We start from the raw sequence: 18424 nt of genomic DNA, 5'->3' as shown, positions 1-18424 counted from the left end.
AGAAAAAAAGAATATTTAACACCTGACGCTGACTCATACAAACACCTGCGTTTAGAACAGTAAACAAATTTTTATGTTTGTTGTTATTGATGTCACAAAAACGCTTGTTGGCGAAATTATAAATACCCAGTTAAAACAAAGTATTGGGTCAGTCAAGTTTAAAAATTACCACGAGTGGACGGTAAACCTTCAGTTAAATCACGATCTGTTAATTATAATTAAAAATTATAAATTCCTGAGGGTCAACTGAATCCTCCATCACGGCAAAATCATTTTAAAGATTACACCTATTTGCAAGAGCTGTTTACGGCAGGCACTCTATCAGCTGAGCCAGACGCATCTGTCATCATTACAATAATGGGGCGTCTCCGTGTGCCGGCTCTTATAATAAAATGACCATGCTGCCGCTGATCACCTAGAGGCTGGCCAATCCCTGCTGCATTGATGCTGACAACCTAGAAGCTGATGAATTCTTCCTGGCTACCGACTGAACCAGCCACAGATGCTGACAACCTAGAGGCTGATGAATTCCTCCTGGCTACCGACTGAATTAGCCATTGATGCTGAAAACCCAGAGGCTGGCCAATTCTTCATGGCTACCAACTGAATTGGCCATTGATGCTGACAACCTAGAGGCCGGCCAATTCTTCCTGGCTACTGACTGAATTGACCATTGATTCTGAAGCCTAAAGGCTGGCCGATTCCTGCTGTCTACCAATTGAACTGGCCACTGCTCCAGCAGTCGCCTACGCCATTGCTGTATCGTATGGCGCGATGATGCACAATGTGCTCCAATCTGAAATTATCGCTGAAAGGATTCCGATTTTATCAGTTTTCTATCTGTGTTTTAAATCCCAGTTGTATTGAAATACATATAACTATTTCTTGTGAATTGTGTTGGCTGTAAAAATAGGAAGTACCTATAAACTACACCCCTCTGTACGTTCTGTATACCAGTACAATACTTGTAATTAAAATGTGAATTTTCATTCGAATCGTCTTTATTTTATGATGGTTTGGATAGAACACCTCACGGTGTTTTACTTAAATCATTACCCAGGTTGAGGACTGATGTGTGCCGGTGCTTATTATTTACAGTCTTTTCTTGTGCAGGCAAACACGTCCCGTACAAACATATTCATAGAAAATTTTCAACTTGAAATTACAGAACCGTTATTTAAACAAATTGATTATCATTAATTTAAAAACAATAACTCCAACAGTGTTTTCCTCAATACAACACCTGATAGTAAATGCTATGTAAAGTCATGAAAATATTTTACTAAGTGGTTAAACGAATTACAAAGTCAAATGATAATAGTTTTAAAGGTTACATATTACTCATTCCACCAATATTATTTACAATTTCATCGCTTCGACGCCATTCAAGCCCAGTAAAATATATTGTTATGATAACTTCCTCCACATTTCCAAGATTCCCGGAATACCTACAACCCCGAGGTGTCGAGACGCCCCCAAGTACAAACAAAACTTTGTTTACCTAATTATTGTTGTTCACCATTTTCGCCCAACGATCGAAGCTTTTAAAGGTGGCATTGTTTTAAAATTGCTGAGGGAGGTGTGTGTCAGAGACGCTGTTGCCTTTCACTTCACCTGGTTTGCTATGATGTAATTTTCTTCTCTATTTTATAGAAGGTCAGGGATAATTTTATTATATAAGGCTTCTTCAACATCTCTTCAATATTTAAACTATTCATGGCTATGATCCTAAGCGTTGGATTCAATGATGGCACGAAACAAAAATAGTTTTAAAATTAAATTTGAATACATAATAAGTGATAAATATAGGAAATAATAAAAAGTGTATTAACGGCACATTCCAGAGTTGAAGATACTCTCAGTATCGCCATGGTGAAAGAGCACTGTTCAGAATGATCCAAATTTTTACGTATTTCCCAACCTTCTTTTTCCCCATCTCCTTTCTCTCCTCAATTCCTTCGGTCTAACGACGTACTTCGATAACATATGCAATAGTTCCATAGGTTCCAGGCATTTGGAATTGTTGTGTTGGATGCATATTAATAATTTATCACGATTGACGGCCAAATTAATACATTCAAATTTTTTAATGGTAGCAGAAGTCGGGGATGCCCAAGGAAGACATGACACGATCAAGTGAAACAGATACTAGAGTCAGGCCATGTCAAGAGTCAGAATAATATAAGTATAATAGAGTATGTATGAATGTGAATGAGGCAAGAAATGTGTGCCAAGACCGAGTTGTTTGGCGGTCTGTCCTCTCTGCATACCGAAATGGCGGGATGGTAAGTTAGTTATTTTTTTTAAATTCCCATAATATATAATATGCTATATAACAAACCACAAATATTGACATAAACTACTATATAAATGGACTGATACATTTATTTCCATCGCTCCTTGAGCCAATAAGCTTAATGATCTGCCTTGAAGTTGTCATTTTTAATTCAAGCAATTGAAACCTAGCTTAAAGCACTTATCTTAATTTAAAGTATGTTCTTATGAGAACCATGAGAGTATAGATAATGGTTTGAATGATAGAAGAAGTCGGGGATGCTCTAGGAATACTTAACGCATTATCTCTGCACCTGAATGAGATACGGAGTAGAATTAAAGGCGATTTAATGTAGTTTTTAACAGTTACATTTTGGTATTAAGTAGTGAATGGTGGAAAACAAGTCAGAGACCCCCGAGAAAGATATTAGCAATAGTGAAGCATTCCGAGTTCCACTAGTTATAATATAAATATTAATATTCCCCAACTTTTTACGTGGATGAATTTCATTAATCCATAGTTCAATTTCGAAAAGGTTGCAGTTTGATCAATTGGCGCACTATTCGGACTAGAGGTTGTGTAGGTTCATTGAAGTCTTCATTGTATTACCTTGTGCACTAATGCGGCCAGTTGGTAGTAGTCTGGTTCATAGCAGGATCCGGTTCTTAAATCTTCTACCGGCTGTTTTCCTGGTTTGTTTATTCTACTAATGGTGTTTGGTTTAGGGCAACGGGCACGATATTGCGGATTAACCGGGAACGGATAAACGGAAGCTAAAGTTTTAACTTTACTTTGATAAACGTTGTAACATACAACCTGTATTTTAGGGTAATAAAAAATTCCTCAATCACATCGATAAAATTCCAATTCATTTTGAGCATTTTTTTTATTCTAGACAATGACAAGAATAGGCAAATGAAAGCCAATCGTATCTATTTTATTAAATTTTAAATTATGTTTTTTTAATATTATAATCAATAATATTGTTATTGGGTTTATAAAAACAGTTTATTTTTAAACAAGTTCTGCTGTGTAATTATTATTACGCGTGAAAGCTTTTCCGCCCTCTGAAGGCATTATCAAACTGTGGGTAGCCCACTTTCCGAGAGCGAAACAGCTGTCACGCGTAATAATAATTACACAGCAGAACTTGTTTAAAAATAGACTATTTTTATAAACCCAATAACAATATTATTGAATATATAAAAAATAAAAAAATAAAATGGAGTTCTACAAATTAAACTTAATAACAATAAAAAAAAATTATCTCCACTATGTTAAACAAGATGCATTGAAAATTGCATGCATTATGCATTTAAAAATTTGATTTAGAAAGAATTTTATATAATCTGACGGCTTACCTCTATTTTTTAAACATATTTACTTAAAAGATTTCATTGTTGATTCGTCTCAAATTAACGATATTGTGTTTTGGAAAACAAATTTGTTTTAACTCAAAGAAGGACAGTGTATAAAATTATATACTTTCCTGTGGAGGTTCTATCTATGGTTGTGAATTAGATCGATTTTCATCTTACGAAATAACAAGCATCAGGGACAAAACAGTGAGATTTTCAGTCGTACCAGTTGCGACGACGAATTTCGACGAAGACAATATCTGTGTGTGTATCAATATGTGTTACGGTGTCTTCATGTAGCTCTCCTTCCATCAATCCTCACCCGAAATATCAGTTCAAAGGATATTCTGTTTTTGGGACCCCTTATGCTAAGACCAAAACATCGAAATTTAGATTCTTAACGCTTAAAAAAAACAAATTGAATTTACTATTTTCCGCAACAGTCACCGTTTATTATTAGATTCAAGATATTGTAATCAAATAACAATTAACTTCTCATGATATAAATATATACATACTTGACGCCCTTCGTGGTTTAAGTGCTAAGGCTTTCGACTAGTAAACTGAAGGTCACGGTTCAAATCTTGGCGTGCGCAAGTAATTTTTTTGATTAGTTTGCGTTAATTTACAATTTATTGATTTAATAAGATTTAGTATACTTGCTGCACGTTCCAGAGTGAAGACACTCTCAGTGTCGCCCTGGTGTAAGATCACTATTCAGAATTGAAACGTTACTTGAAATGGCTTAAGTCGTATTTTGTGACCAGATCTGAATAGCCAGGTGCTCTTCCATCTTTCTTTTCACCATCTCCTTCCCCTTCCCACTACCTTAAACCTCATTAAATACCTCAATTGGGGATGCAATAGTCTTACTGGCTCCAGATGGTTGGCAGCAGTTGGGACTATATGTATACATATTTATATATATTTACTGATATTTAATTGAACATACCTTTAATTTTGAGAAAAAAGGTACGAAACACTATTTCAAATATTAATATCACAATAGTTTATGATTATATCTGCGTGAATACAATTTTTTCTCAGTAAAATAAAATCAATTCCGTTGACAGTGCACTTTTGACTAATGAAAATTCCGTGTAGATTTGAAGATTTATGCATATTGATTCAGCGGGGTGGTAGGGGGGATATAAAATTAGGGGCGGATCAATTAAACCCCTCATGGCCAGTCGGAGCCCTTCCGGGCGTTCAATTAGGCTAATGTACGTAACGGACACTTCATGGCTACCAAACAATTAATATTACGTCGAGCACGAATGGCTTGGTAATCTCACCTGAACGGTGGAGTTTTTGGTAATCGTGTTTATTGACTTCACTTGTAGTTTAATCTTCAACAGCGTAAATAACTATATTTTATCGTTTATCTCAAGGTTCCGATATACTCGTACGAGTACATATGTGAAATTCCAGAATCCCAGTAAATGTAAATAATGATTCTTTATTTTATAAGTGTTTAAACGGAATAGGAGGTACCGAATGAAGGTTAACAAAGTTTATGTTTTTGTTTTATTTAACTCTGCGCAAAAGTCTCCGAGTCTTTGAGTAATCATCTTTGGGTATGCTATAGTAAGTTCTGGGAAGGAAAATATATAAGGGGTGGGTAGGAATCTCTCTCTACAGTTTAAGGCTATGGGTCGAGAGAGTCTAGCTATAGAGGTCAAATGATCTCCTTCAACTGTTTTCTCTCCTTATCAGGCCCACCACGCAGCTAGTGACCAATACTTGAACAAACTTCACCCAATTAACCGGAGCACCCCTGTTAAGTCACCAAACTTAGCGAACCACTTGGAATAACATATGGCATAGGTATTGGTAACCCGGAGGGTACCTATACCCGCCTCCCAAATGGAAATAAAATATTAAAACACACATGCAAGTGTAAACAATTTATTTCGTTTTTACTAATTGCTTTAGATGTACTATTTAATCTATTTTTTTATAGTTTTTGTAAGCAAATCAAAAATAAAAAACAACAAAAAAAAATTGTATAAAAATTGATCAAGAATTCTTTTCAAACAATTTTTCACGCAAATGTATAATTAAACTATCAGAAGCCATTGATGAATTATACGAGATTATTATATAGATGAGACGTGAAGCGAAAAAACAGGTTCCGCTTTTTTATCTCCAACTGACCCTTAACTCTTCCAACGCTCTCACTAAAACTACTGAATCCGGTCTACACGCACCGTATTTATTTATTTTATTTTTGGTTATTTAGGAAACATACAGTTGTTCTTGTGAATTAATTTTACATTTAAGTTGAATAAAAGATAAACCAGTTAAGTTCAATTTACAATCTTTTTTATGGTTACAGGTTAGGAAGAAAGTAGATATTTAAAAACATTGGTAAAGAACGAATCAAAAGAATAGACGAACAATATAAAAATAATCGTTGCGATTAAGGTACATTGAAAGGTTAATTTGTTTTTAAGTTTTTAGGGTGCAGTGGAGAAATCTTAAAAAAGCCATATTTTAAAACATGAATAAGATATCATAAAAATTCCATTTTCATAACAATAATAAAAAATATATATTAAAGCATATCGCGTTCTAATAGTGGAACAAGTTTCGACGTGATATTAATAATACAGCCTTTAATTGTAGGTATATGTCAGAAGCATGTTTCCACGAGGAATCGCCTAGTGTCCTAAGAGAACATTATCTACGTGTGCTAAAATTAAGTTAAAGTGGTCCATTGCAGGTTATAACGATTTACTCACAACGGTAAAAACTAAAGCTATAAAGCTTACTTAAAAAAAAGTGATAATTGTTTTGGGTCAATGTATCAGGCTTATTTTATTTTATAACTTGCATATTTCCAATGGTCGTTCCTTTTTTACAGAAACCATGACTAGAAAAAAAATTAAGCAAGCACTTAAGTCTGTGCATGTTTTCTCTCAGTGTTCTCCGCATGACTTCACCAACATAAGCTCAAAGAATAGGCAAAACATACCATTACGCCTAGAAAATAAAAACATTTTCATCACTACCTATTTCGAGTTCAATGGCATCCGTAAACATAAAAAAATACCGAAAAATCCTCCAAAAAAACGAAGAGTCACGTTTCTCGAATACCCATCAATACGCATAGCAAATACACATTAGCATTTTTATGATAATGTTCTGCCATACATTCCCTTTTAATGGCCATCGATAAAAAAAAAGTTTTTTCGCAGATCATTTGATATTCAAACGTTTCCTAAATGCAGCCCTCTTGACGGTAATGACTACATGACTGGGCCATTTATGTACATTAAAGTTGGAAGACCGTAAAATATTCATCGTATATTAAAATAACCGCAGAGATAACCATCTGTGACGATAATATAGAAGGTACATGAAACCACAAATATTTTTAAGGGTGTTTGATTTCTCTCACATTAGAAATTAAAGAAACTTTTTCTTATCTTAAATTTATTGAATTCCTACTCACCTAAAATAACTAACTTTAACTTCGAACAAACTATTTGTCAGTGGCTAAGTTGGCATTGCGTCGGGGTCTCACCCAGGTGTCATGAGTTGAATTCCTCTGCTGGCTAAGTCCTCCATCACCACTCAAACAGCATTTTCCGCTTACTGTGGTGGTGTTAGGAGATTTCAAATGATTGTCAGGTTATTTGTAACCTAGAAATGTGTATCTGTCTTTTTACTAAACAAAAATATATTGACCTATCGGAAGTTAAGAACACTAAAAAATTATTATTCACTTTATGGAAGCCCATTATGAGAAGTTGTTTGAGATAAAGTTAGATCTGAAAATGATAAATATTTTTTGTAAATACAGTTGAAGTATGTCGCACCCGGTTGAGGAGCTTTGTGAGGCGGGTTGAGAAGCGGGTTGTAAAGGGTATAATTAATGCAGATCTTGAATTATAGTAACAAAGATCTTGATTACACTAAGGATGAAAAACTGTTGCAGAACGGGTGTTTCACTCGTGTCCGTTAAGTTTCGCTCACGTGCATCAGTACATAAAAGAACCAATGCTGATAGCTCCTTGGAGCAGGTTCCTTTGAAATACCTCTAGATCAAACTCAGTTTTGCATTGCTTCTGTGCAATAGATATTGCAATTGGGCTAATATCAACGGATTGTCAATCAGACGAACCGCCCGCTTTTGCACAGAATCAAGTAGGTTTTTCAGGTGTTTTGAGGCTCCAGCCCAGAGGTGGCCACCAAATTCAATTGGTAGATATACTTGAGATTTGTAGGGTCTTTGTAGTGTGACAATGAAAGATAATGACGGTGTTGTGAAAGAATGTTTATTTTGAGTCAGTATAATTGCGCAGTTGGGAGATGGCTCTGGACTGATGACGATGATATCAGGTGTAGACGACGATGGCGGCGATGAAGTCGTGGAGACTGGCCTCGTGGATGTGTTCAGCACTGGTGAAGACGTGAAGTCTTCACCAGTGTGCCTTCTTCGTGAGGTAGGCGAAGGTGCGATGGGCTGATCTGCAGATGAGCGGAAGATGCTGGCCGGCGAAGATGCCGCGGGGCCGAGGCGCAGACTAACGTTATGCCGAGTCAGACTTGTTGACTCGAATGATGATGTACTTAGATCCTCCGCCGCTTATATAGGTGCTGATTCCCTTGTTCTCGTCTGCAACGGGTTAGAGTAGCGTCTAGACATCGAACTCGCAGGATCGCTGACTCGGTTCATTGTATGAACGTTTTGCATCACCTTTACATTCGTATTATCAGCAGTTTACATATCTCGGTATAGCAGGTCGATATTTCAATTGAAGTTTCGTAAGTCTGATTGTCGTTTCAGCTTTTTTAAATCGTGCGGTCTGATTATGATATGATGACCCTAGCAGCAGTGACGTAGCCGATACAGATATGTACAAAATGCAAGGGTGATGAGTAAGATTAAATTAACGATTCAGAAGAAAGGGACGCTTAGATGGTTTTCGTCATCATAAATTAGCATAGTTTTTCTCTGTGTATATATGAAACGATGTTTGAATGTGAATGAAGCTTTTTCCATAAAAAAATATTAGTTAGTAAAAATCGTACGTACCAAAATATTGCTGACAGGTTTACTGGTAGGTAATTGATGTCAAATATATGTTTTATAAGGACGTAGTAGATGAAGTAATAATACACAATTCATAAAGTTAATATAAACGTACTGTTATTACTTAACACAATGAATATGGTAAACATTTCGCTGTGGATGACTCGATGTCGAGCTCAGATTATTTTTCATTTTGAAATAGGTCGGATACCTAAATTATGCTTTTTGATAATGACGTTCATGGTAGATTCATAATAAACCGATGCACCTGCTCGAACGTTTTTTGACCAACTGAAAGCGGGGTCATCTAAAATGAATATATCACATCGTTTTCCACCAAATTCAGAATGTTAACATTTTCTGCTCTCTGCCTTTCAAAAACTGATGTATCAACGAAGTTCTTTATTTTATTTTAATGTTTGGTTTATAATAACAAAACGTGATTATGATATATTAATTGAAACCCAACTTAGCGTTAAATCTGGGATGTTCCATTTAATTAAGACATTTTATTTAAAGCTAAAGTATAAAAATATCAAGTAGTTAGGTTGTATTTTCTATTTATGTTCTCATTGCGAAAACTAGACAAGACTTTAATTATTAATGCTGTGGTGAGGGACGACAAGACGAATTATAGCAAGGTCTTCTTTCAATGCTTAATGCTGGGCTCATAAATTATGTATTTAAGAGGGATGAGAATGGGGAGGGTTGCAAGAGAGAGATAAGGGTGGATACTTTACTTGGTGATATATTGATACTCAATTAGGGTACTTACCCCACCACCGGATGTTTAATATTACTTGGAAATGTACATATTTAAAATCACATTGCACGTTTATTTGATGGGAGGAACCAATAAAACGCACCACCTTCAGAAGGTTTGTGACAATTTTTTGTGGTTGTCTGTTTCTACAAATAATTATAAGCAATAATTAGTCATCCGAAATACTAACACAAATTGAAAACATCTCCCGAGTAAAAATAAATGCCGCCAACGGGAATTAAACCTGTGCCTTCTGATGTTCGATATTAGTATTTCGGATGACTAATTATTGCTTATAATTATTTGTTATCCTTTATGCTATGCATAAAACCTTGTCTTATAAACGTTAGTTTATCATTAAAAGTCTATTTCTACACCAAAAAGAAGAGAATAAAAATTCACGTTAACAAGTTACTTAACCTCAATAAAATAGTGACATAGCAACCACTAAAGAAATTAAGTGATAGAACTGTGATGGTACAAAAAAAATGTTTTTCGACATATTATTGGCATGAAAATTCGAATGAGAATGAAAATCATATTTTGTTATTTACGGTTAATGGGGCAAATGTATCCATCTTTGCAGTCTCACAGCAATGAGAAATCAGGTTGGCGATTTGAATGATTGCATGCGCGTACCCTTTTGAGCCACCTCACTTATTCCTGGGGATACGCGTATCACTTATTGGGAACCACTGCTCTAGGGCACATCTGTTGAGTGATTACAACCTTTCGACACGAAATGAAATGCATACAAATATTGAACTTTAAAAGCCGACAAATTTCAATGATTCGTCGTGATTTTTATATTCTTCTTAAAAATTACTAAACTTAACCAAAATTTCCTCTGAAATCATAAGATTTGTGAGTATGTTGGTACTAATTAATACCTACGTACTTTTTATCTACAATTATTTGTAACATTTTTCAAAATTTCAAATAACGAATTAAATAATTATTTGTCCAAAGAAGTGTCACCATCTCAATGACCATTATCTTTTCAAACTTTTTTCAGGTCGGTAGGTACAATAATATTAATTTTTATGAATCGACAGCTCGTAGTAGGAACCACGACCAGACGAACCATGGTGGGGTTAAAAAGGTAGTTTCTAAAAAGGCCACCACCTTGAACTGAATTTGGAACTTGACAAACAAATGTATGGACAGATTAAATACTAAATGGTCAAGTTAAAACAAGACTTCACTAAATTCAGTCAACAAAAGAATGGTTATGCGTGATTGGGATTCAACTTTAAAATTATTGAAAAAACACAGTGAAAATACCCTGTTACATGTTCCTTTGATAGCCGCACGTATTTTTCACCAAGAACTGTAAAACTTAAAAAGCTAAGGGTGAAATTTAATAGTTACTGTTCTTTGAGTGAATAAAGCCGGGAATTTTAATTAAAATAGCTTACTGGAGAGCATTTATTATGCTTGCAGCTTTGGTCCAGACATATTAGCTATATGTTAAAAGAAATAATTTATAACACGAACGCGGTAAAAAACATTTTAACATAATCTTTTCGCTCTTAAAAATTACTCTATTTTTGAATTCTTTACTCAACTATTAAGCGCGTGAAATTCACAAAACTTATTTTTTCATGTTTCACTTCCTGACGTCGCGTTGCCCCTAAACGAACAACATTATGTTTTATGTGAAAACTGCACAAGAGTCCCAACTCCCAACTGCTGCCAACCATCTGTCTGCCAAACCTAACATTTCTTGCTGCCAAACCCTTGACTCTCCAGAAACTGGAGGACGCATGAGAATGGATCGTTTCTACGACTTATTCTTGAGTTCATCAGCTCGGCTGTGGAACGATTGAAGGCCTCAGTATTTCCTCCCCCCTAGAACATGGGTTTCTTCATAACCCGTGTTCACGCCTTTCTCTCCCCAAAACGATACTTTTTCAACATACATACATCCCCAAAGATGGCATAGGCCGCGAGGGAGTATTTCAAGTATTCTTTTTTTTTTTTAAATTACACTACCAGCTAAAAATACTTGCGTTGACCTTGATATTGCAAACAGCAAAATCAGTTTATTTAGAGTAAGCGTGAATCTATTTACAGTAACGCTAAAGTTGTTGGTTGAGATCTTCAATCACATATTTAGCTTCATAGAATTATTCGTTTGAATTCCACTGCTTTGCATTTGTTAAGTAAAAATAACTGATTGATTTCACAAGTTTTTTTTATTAAACGCACATAGGTACAGGGTTTTTCAATAAGAGGTGTTATTTTGAATAGTTCGCTATTTCGGTAGATATTACTTTTGAAGCTGTCATTTTTTGACATTTGACAAGTGGAAACGCCATTAATAAAAATGGAACGATACACGCTTCAACAATGCATTAAAATTATTAAAATTCACATGAGTGAATCAAATGCAAATCATTTAGTGATGAGGTCCATTTCCACCTCAGTGGCTTTGTCAACAAGCAAAATTGTCGCATCTGGGGCTCGGAAAACCCAAGAGTTATTGTTAAAAAAGTCTCTCTTTTCTCGACATGTGACTGTTTGGTGCGGTTTATGGTCCGGCGGAGTCATTGGACTTTACTTTTTCGAAAATGAGGCTGGAGCAACAGTTACGATGAATGGATTGCGCTATCGAGAGATGATTAATGATTCTTTTATGGCCGGAATTGGATGGTATTGATCTGGACAACGTTTACTTTCAACAAGACGGCGCTTCGTGCCACACAAGCAATGAAACCATTGATCTTTTACGATTGAATATCAAAATAACACCTCTTATTGGAAAACCCTGTACATAGAAACATTAATCATAATGATTTAACATAAAATATACACTTTAATAAAATAATTCTTCCATTTCTATTACAAACGTCCGACAAACACGCCAGGGTTATTTCAAGGTGAGCAATTACCCCCTTTGCAACATTCGGCCTGCATACGTGCACATTCTCATCAAATTTGTTCATACCGTGTAATACCGAGCCGGGGGTTGGAATGTGAAACAATTATAATCGTATTAAGCTGCACCCTCCACTGGTAAGACAGCTTTATATACATATGTTTTATGTTTGTGCGATGTGCAAGTAATAGAATTATCGGTGGTATAATCCGACTAATGACATTTTTTGGAAGACATATTTTCAATACAAGCCATATTTTATTTAAAAATTTTGTTTTTGGTTTTTGTTTATTTTTTTTTTGTTTCAGATGACATACCTAAACTTCACTTTGATTTTGGTTCAAGATTTTGTTTATGATATCCTGCGATAAGCGATAAACGATCCTTCTAAGTCTGAGAGAGAGGTATGAAATCGTTGGACCACGACACAATAGAAGAAATTGTAATTTTTAATTTTTTTGCTGGATTTTAATTTTATTTAGGTATTAGAGCCATGAAAGAGTCTAAAAGGGTCGAGGCGATGCAGTAAGTGGCATGAATAGCTAAGAAGTGACTAAAAGAGACTCAAATTATTTTAGGAGAGATGAGTTGATTTTGCACAGGAGCAGCGCTGTATAAATCGTCCAAGTATTATTATTAATAGAGAATAGATACGATGGACTCGCTGAACGTCGCAGCGGTGCTGCCAAGGTCTGTTATCTATGTGAGTATATTATGTCAGCGCTTTATTAGCAGCAGAAACATACCTAGATTGATGACAAACCTCGTGCTGGCACTGTTGGTGGACGCGGTAGTCTCTCTCGCTGCAGCAGTTGGTCCAGTTTTTTCACCACCTAGGATTCTTGCTGCAGAGTATTCATCTTCTATCTTTGTTGAACGTTATAGCGGTACTGCCAAGGTCTGTTATCTATGTGAGAATATTGTGTCAGCGCTTCATTAGCAGCAGACACATACCTGGACGGATGACGAACCTCGTGTTGGCACTGTCGGTGGACTCTCTCGCTGCAGCAGCTGGTCCAGTTTCTTCACCACCTAGGATTCTTGCTGCAGAGTCTCCATCTTCTATCTTCATGTCACCTGTTCCTGTTTTTCATTTTACTTAACTTAACTACACTTTATTTCTGTAATATTTATATTTTTGTAATACCTGCATCAACTGTAAAGCGCCCCTGAGGTGATAGCTCACAAAAGCGGCGCTATACAAATTGTCCAATATTATTATTATTATTATAACGTCAGCGTCTCAACTGATGTGCCAGTCAAGCTGTATCATCGTTTTGTTGCGGAATGTTGAGAGGGTGAAGAAATTGGTTGTGACGAGAGAATGGTTTGAAAAAACTGACAACGGTAATATAATAAGGGTCCGAATTTCCAGTTCACGATAAGATCATGACACCTTTATGAGAAATTCACTACAGGTGCATAATCTGCATCATTTGAATACATTTCTTATTTATTAATCTTATTTCAGTTATTTGTTATTTGTTAAAGTTAAGGTCACTTTACAATACTTCTCAAACTTATTCTCAATAGTATTTAGGCATAACCCTTTAGTATTTAGGCTTTTAGCTTCTTTAACATCTGTCGGTAGTTAATTAAAAATCTTAAATCCATTACAATAGAGATTATTTTTAGTTCCCGACAAATTCGTTTTTTTAAGTCTAAAATCTCTACAGCTTCTTGTAGAGTAGCATATTTTGCGAAATTCAAATTTACATTCTTAAACACGTTTTTCGAAAGCATCTTATTTTTTAGCTTAAATATTAAGGACGGGTTGTTTCGGAGAATTTGAACAATTCATCAAATTTCAACGATGATTTTCAAGTTCTGTGAAAGATTTTTTCGAGTTCTGTTTTTATTTCAGTTCTGCCAAGCAACTGGTCTATAATGATATAATATCAGAACTTTTTTATTTTTTTATTATTCTAGATAAAAGAAAATTACATTTTTCACTCATTTAACTAGAAATATCATATATATTACACATAAATATATTACACACTGATATTATTCACTTTCATTGTTTTGTTGATTGAGCATAAAACTGAACAATTTTTTTTTTTAAATGTACCTATACTTTTTTAATTTTTAATTTTGTCTGGGAGGCAATTGTATATGTTGCTTCCCTCGTAACCAATGAATTGCTTGCCATAATGAGTATGTATGGTGTTTAAATGTATTTTATCGTGTTGCCGTGTAAAGTGTGTGTGTACTTGGGACGTTTTAATGAGTTCTGTATTAGTATGTATGAGTTTATTATTTATTTTGTAAATAAGAAGACATGTATTATATTCATATAATTTTCTTAATTTTAATAGTTTTGTTTCCATATATAATTTTTTTGTTGATGTTCTAGATTTGAAGTGAAATAGTTTTTTGATTACTTTGTTTTGTGATACCTGTAGTTCGTTTATATATGTTTCACATGTATTTCCCCAGATTTCAACCAAGTAGTTTAAATGTGAGTGTACGAGGCTATAATATAAACCTTTTTTAATTTTATTTGGTAACAGATATGATATCCGGCTGAATACGCTAATTAAGGGGGTGATTTTATCTTTAATATCTTGAATATGCTGTTTAAAAGTTAGGTGTTTATCAATGCACAGTCCAAGATATTTCTCCTGTATCAGGATTTGCAGGTTGTTATTTTCAATTTTTAAGGGTACATAAGGAGGAATTATTTTACGAATTGAGCTTAAAATCATGTATCCTGTTGAATACGACTTTCACAGATCCCGAAAATGAACGTTGAAATTTGAAGAATTGTTCAAATTCTCCGAAACAACCCGTCCTAATAGTTTAATTATTCGCTGTCTGACACTTAACATTGCTACTTTTTATGCATAATAATTATCTTAGAATACCTAATGTAATTAAAAACTGCTCGCACGCCTCTATTTTGAATTATTTGCAATTTTTTTGTCTGTGTTAATTTGCTTTAGCCTTTTTTGGTAGTCTGATTTCATTGCGCGTTCCTCTGTTTTGTCTGTGTCTCTGTGTCCATGTGTATAAAAAAAATATATTATTGTTTCACTAGTATTTTGGTAACAGGTTTTATTTTTATTTTTTTGCATAAATATTTTTGCTTTCAAAGTCAGCATCTGTTTCACTATTAGCCAATTTAATTCTTTTATCATTTTAGTTTCTTTTGAAAATATATATTTTTTTATTCTCATTACTCTACTTTGAAGAATTTTCAAATAATTTTGTTCTCTGTACACGAGAAAAGAGTCGTTGAGCAGTAGTTAAAATGTGGAGCAATCATTGAGTTGTGTATGTAGTTTTAAATGAAATCTTATGACGAATTCTTTACAAACACAAGGTTTTCTTCCTAATTTTCTATTGTGTGTATTCAGCATGCTTGTTAAATGTCAGTTTGTTGACTGCACTATGCACTCTGTTCACTTTACTATCAATTCAATCATTTTTAATTATTTAAACGTTTCATAATAGTGAAATGATTACTATTGCTTACTATTCATGTCTTATAAAATCAATGGTTTATAAAAATAATCAGTTTGAATCAATTTTAAATCATTCAAATTTAATTAAAATCTTTAAAATATGCGGCAAAATGCATAAAACTGCAAAACTTGCTGTTAAAATTAATTTATTCACGTTTCAAAACGTATTCAATATATTTTAAAACTGCCATGAAAATACTGGAAAATTAAAGCACATGATTTATTGATATGTGGTAATAAAAACCAAATGATAATTTATTTCTCTCATTAATATGCAGGCTGAAATAAAACCCAACGAAACACGGAACACATTGTTATCATTTTCGCTAACTGAAAACTATCGTGTGTGTTGTTTAGCTTCACTTTGAGCATGTTAAATGCAGGGGGTAAGTAGGTAAAACGTAGTTAGAACGAGTGGTTTAGGGGTGTATTTAGAACAATGGTAATTAAGTATAACACAGGCGTTGCGTGCTTCTTATTTTTGTTCCAGGGTGTAACGTGGAAAGAAGCTTACCGGGTATTTGAAAAATACAAGCATGTAAATTAGAGTAATTTTTCCAGTACTTTTTTTTTGAATTTTTGTTTTGTATATTTTGTGAAAAATTTTAATTTTTTTTCTTTATTATTTAGCTTAATTTAATGGAAAGATTTACATAGTAAAGCATTATTTTTTTTGAGAGAGACTGAATTATATTTAGTAGAATTTAATTTATTTACAAGAAATTTAAACGACGGATGATAATTTTTCATTAAGGCTCTGTAGTAAGAAAAAAGTAAAAAATATGGTTTGCAAGGGAGATGTAATTGAGATGTGATTTTGAACGTTAGAGAAAGTACACTAATATTAAAAAAAACGATTTAAATTGTTAACGTAAATTTTTAATAAAATACGAATTATTATATTAAATAGAGCGAAAACCATACAGCAAATGCCTTAAGTAGCATTTAAAGAAACACTGTAAATTTTCAACATGTTAGATATCAGAACTAAGAAGATGTGTTTTTAATATTTTCGAAGCGTACTCTGCGATTTTTCTGTACAGGAAAATTCATATATTTACTTCTTAAGCTCTGCAAATGTATAGAAATTATCTTAAAAAATAACACAAAAACTTTAAATCTGAAATTTCGTGTGAAAATGTTAAAAAGGTATGGAGGATTTTTTTAGGGAAAGGAAGGATAGAACTTTCAGATAAGGTAAGAGGTATGAGGGTTGGGTAAGAATCTAGGGATCAGTTTGTCGAGAGACCAGTTGGAGAGATCAAAGGGTCTCCCCAAACCAGCCTCTCCCGATCTGGAACGTCACGCAGCTGGTGGGCTGGCGCATCCTGAACATACCTCACCGATGAACCCGGGCACCCCTGCTAAATCACCAAACGTAGCGAACCACTTGGGGTGACATATGTAGGAGGTATTGGTTATCCAATAAATACTTCACGGGGCGGCGGTACCCAAAACGCCTCCCAAATTCAAAATCCTTCGATATCTCTTTTGATTATTACTACTAATAATTTGCGCTTGTGTGTTAACACTGCATTTCTTCAGTAAATTAATCACACTTGTTTTATTTTCCCCTAACCTAATATTTTTACCCATTTGTAGTTATTATGTGATGAATACATTTATAGTATTGTATAATATAGTAAACTACAACAAAAAAACGATAAAATTGGCAAATTTTGTGCATAAATATCTCTAAAAAATGCGAGCTTTGTGAATTTGCTCAGATGTTTTTTTGAAATTGTCAGATTAATAAAACTATAATCAGCTGGAAGCAGAAGCCAAATAGTCTTGGTCATATTCCATTCCCTTTGAAAAACTTTATCACTGTCAAGCCACGTTAATATTAGTATCTACTATATGAGAAGTTATTTTTAATATCATATATTAAACCAAAAACCTTGGAATATCTATGAATGACTATGAATGAGTGTATTTTAGTGGTTTAATCCACTTAAGCCCCTCAAACAAATTAAAAAAGCACTAATAACGAAGTCGACACACTGATGAAATAGAATTATATAGTTGTAGTCCGCCTCAGCATCGGACTTCCCATTGAGGAAGAAGACAAAATACCTTATTTAGATACACCATATTTGTATGTTCACACGTATTATATAGTATCTAATAAAAAAAGAAATTCCGCAATCAGAGCTTATGAAAGATATTAATTTGGTTTAACATGACTCCAACAAGGACGCATAGTGTACTCCGTCCAACAAGCGGGCGTAATTGCATGTAGGCTACACTGTTACGACGAACGACACTTTTGTGGGAGTATTAAAATCATTAGCGTGTATAAATTCACCCCGCGGTTGCAATTTCGCCGCGGTCAATGTTACCCCCCGGTCGCATTTACCCCGCTTGGTTAACCGCACTATGCCCCATCGAATGTTACCATGACTGTCGAAGGGTTGAAATAAAATTGACGTATAAGCGTCGTGGGGTAAATATGCATTAATATGGAAACTGATTCGTAGGGGTTGATTGTTTTCTGTTAAAGTGATAGTTTGCTGTAGTCCTATAACAGGAAAATTGGTTTTATGTATACAAGCAATAGATGTACTACCCGGATGTTACAGAGGTGTATATAAAACCACATAAATGTGGACGTTTTTTAATGCAATTTTTATTAAGCT

General features: G+C 34.4%; 1 protein-coding gene across 1 annotated transcript in view; it reads left to right on the top strand.

The window, feature by feature from the left end:
• Sema2a (Semaphorin 2a) overlaps window positions 1-18424 on the top strand; it is a 1027416-nt gene that overhangs the window by 30179 nt on the left and 978813 nt on the right. The window lies entirely within an intron of this gene.

This window comes from Hesperophylax consimilis, chromosome 18, assembly GCF_061612785.1.
Source record: "Hesperophylax consimilis isolate HC1 chromosome 18, BYU_Hcon_1.0, whole genome shotgun sequence".
Classification (NCBI taxonomy): domain Eukaryota; kingdom Metazoa; phylum Arthropoda; class Insecta; order Trichoptera; family Limnephilidae; genus Hesperophylax; species Hesperophylax consimilis.
Note: the sequence above shows the minus strand (reverse complement) of the source record. Positions and strands in the feature narration are given on the sequence as shown.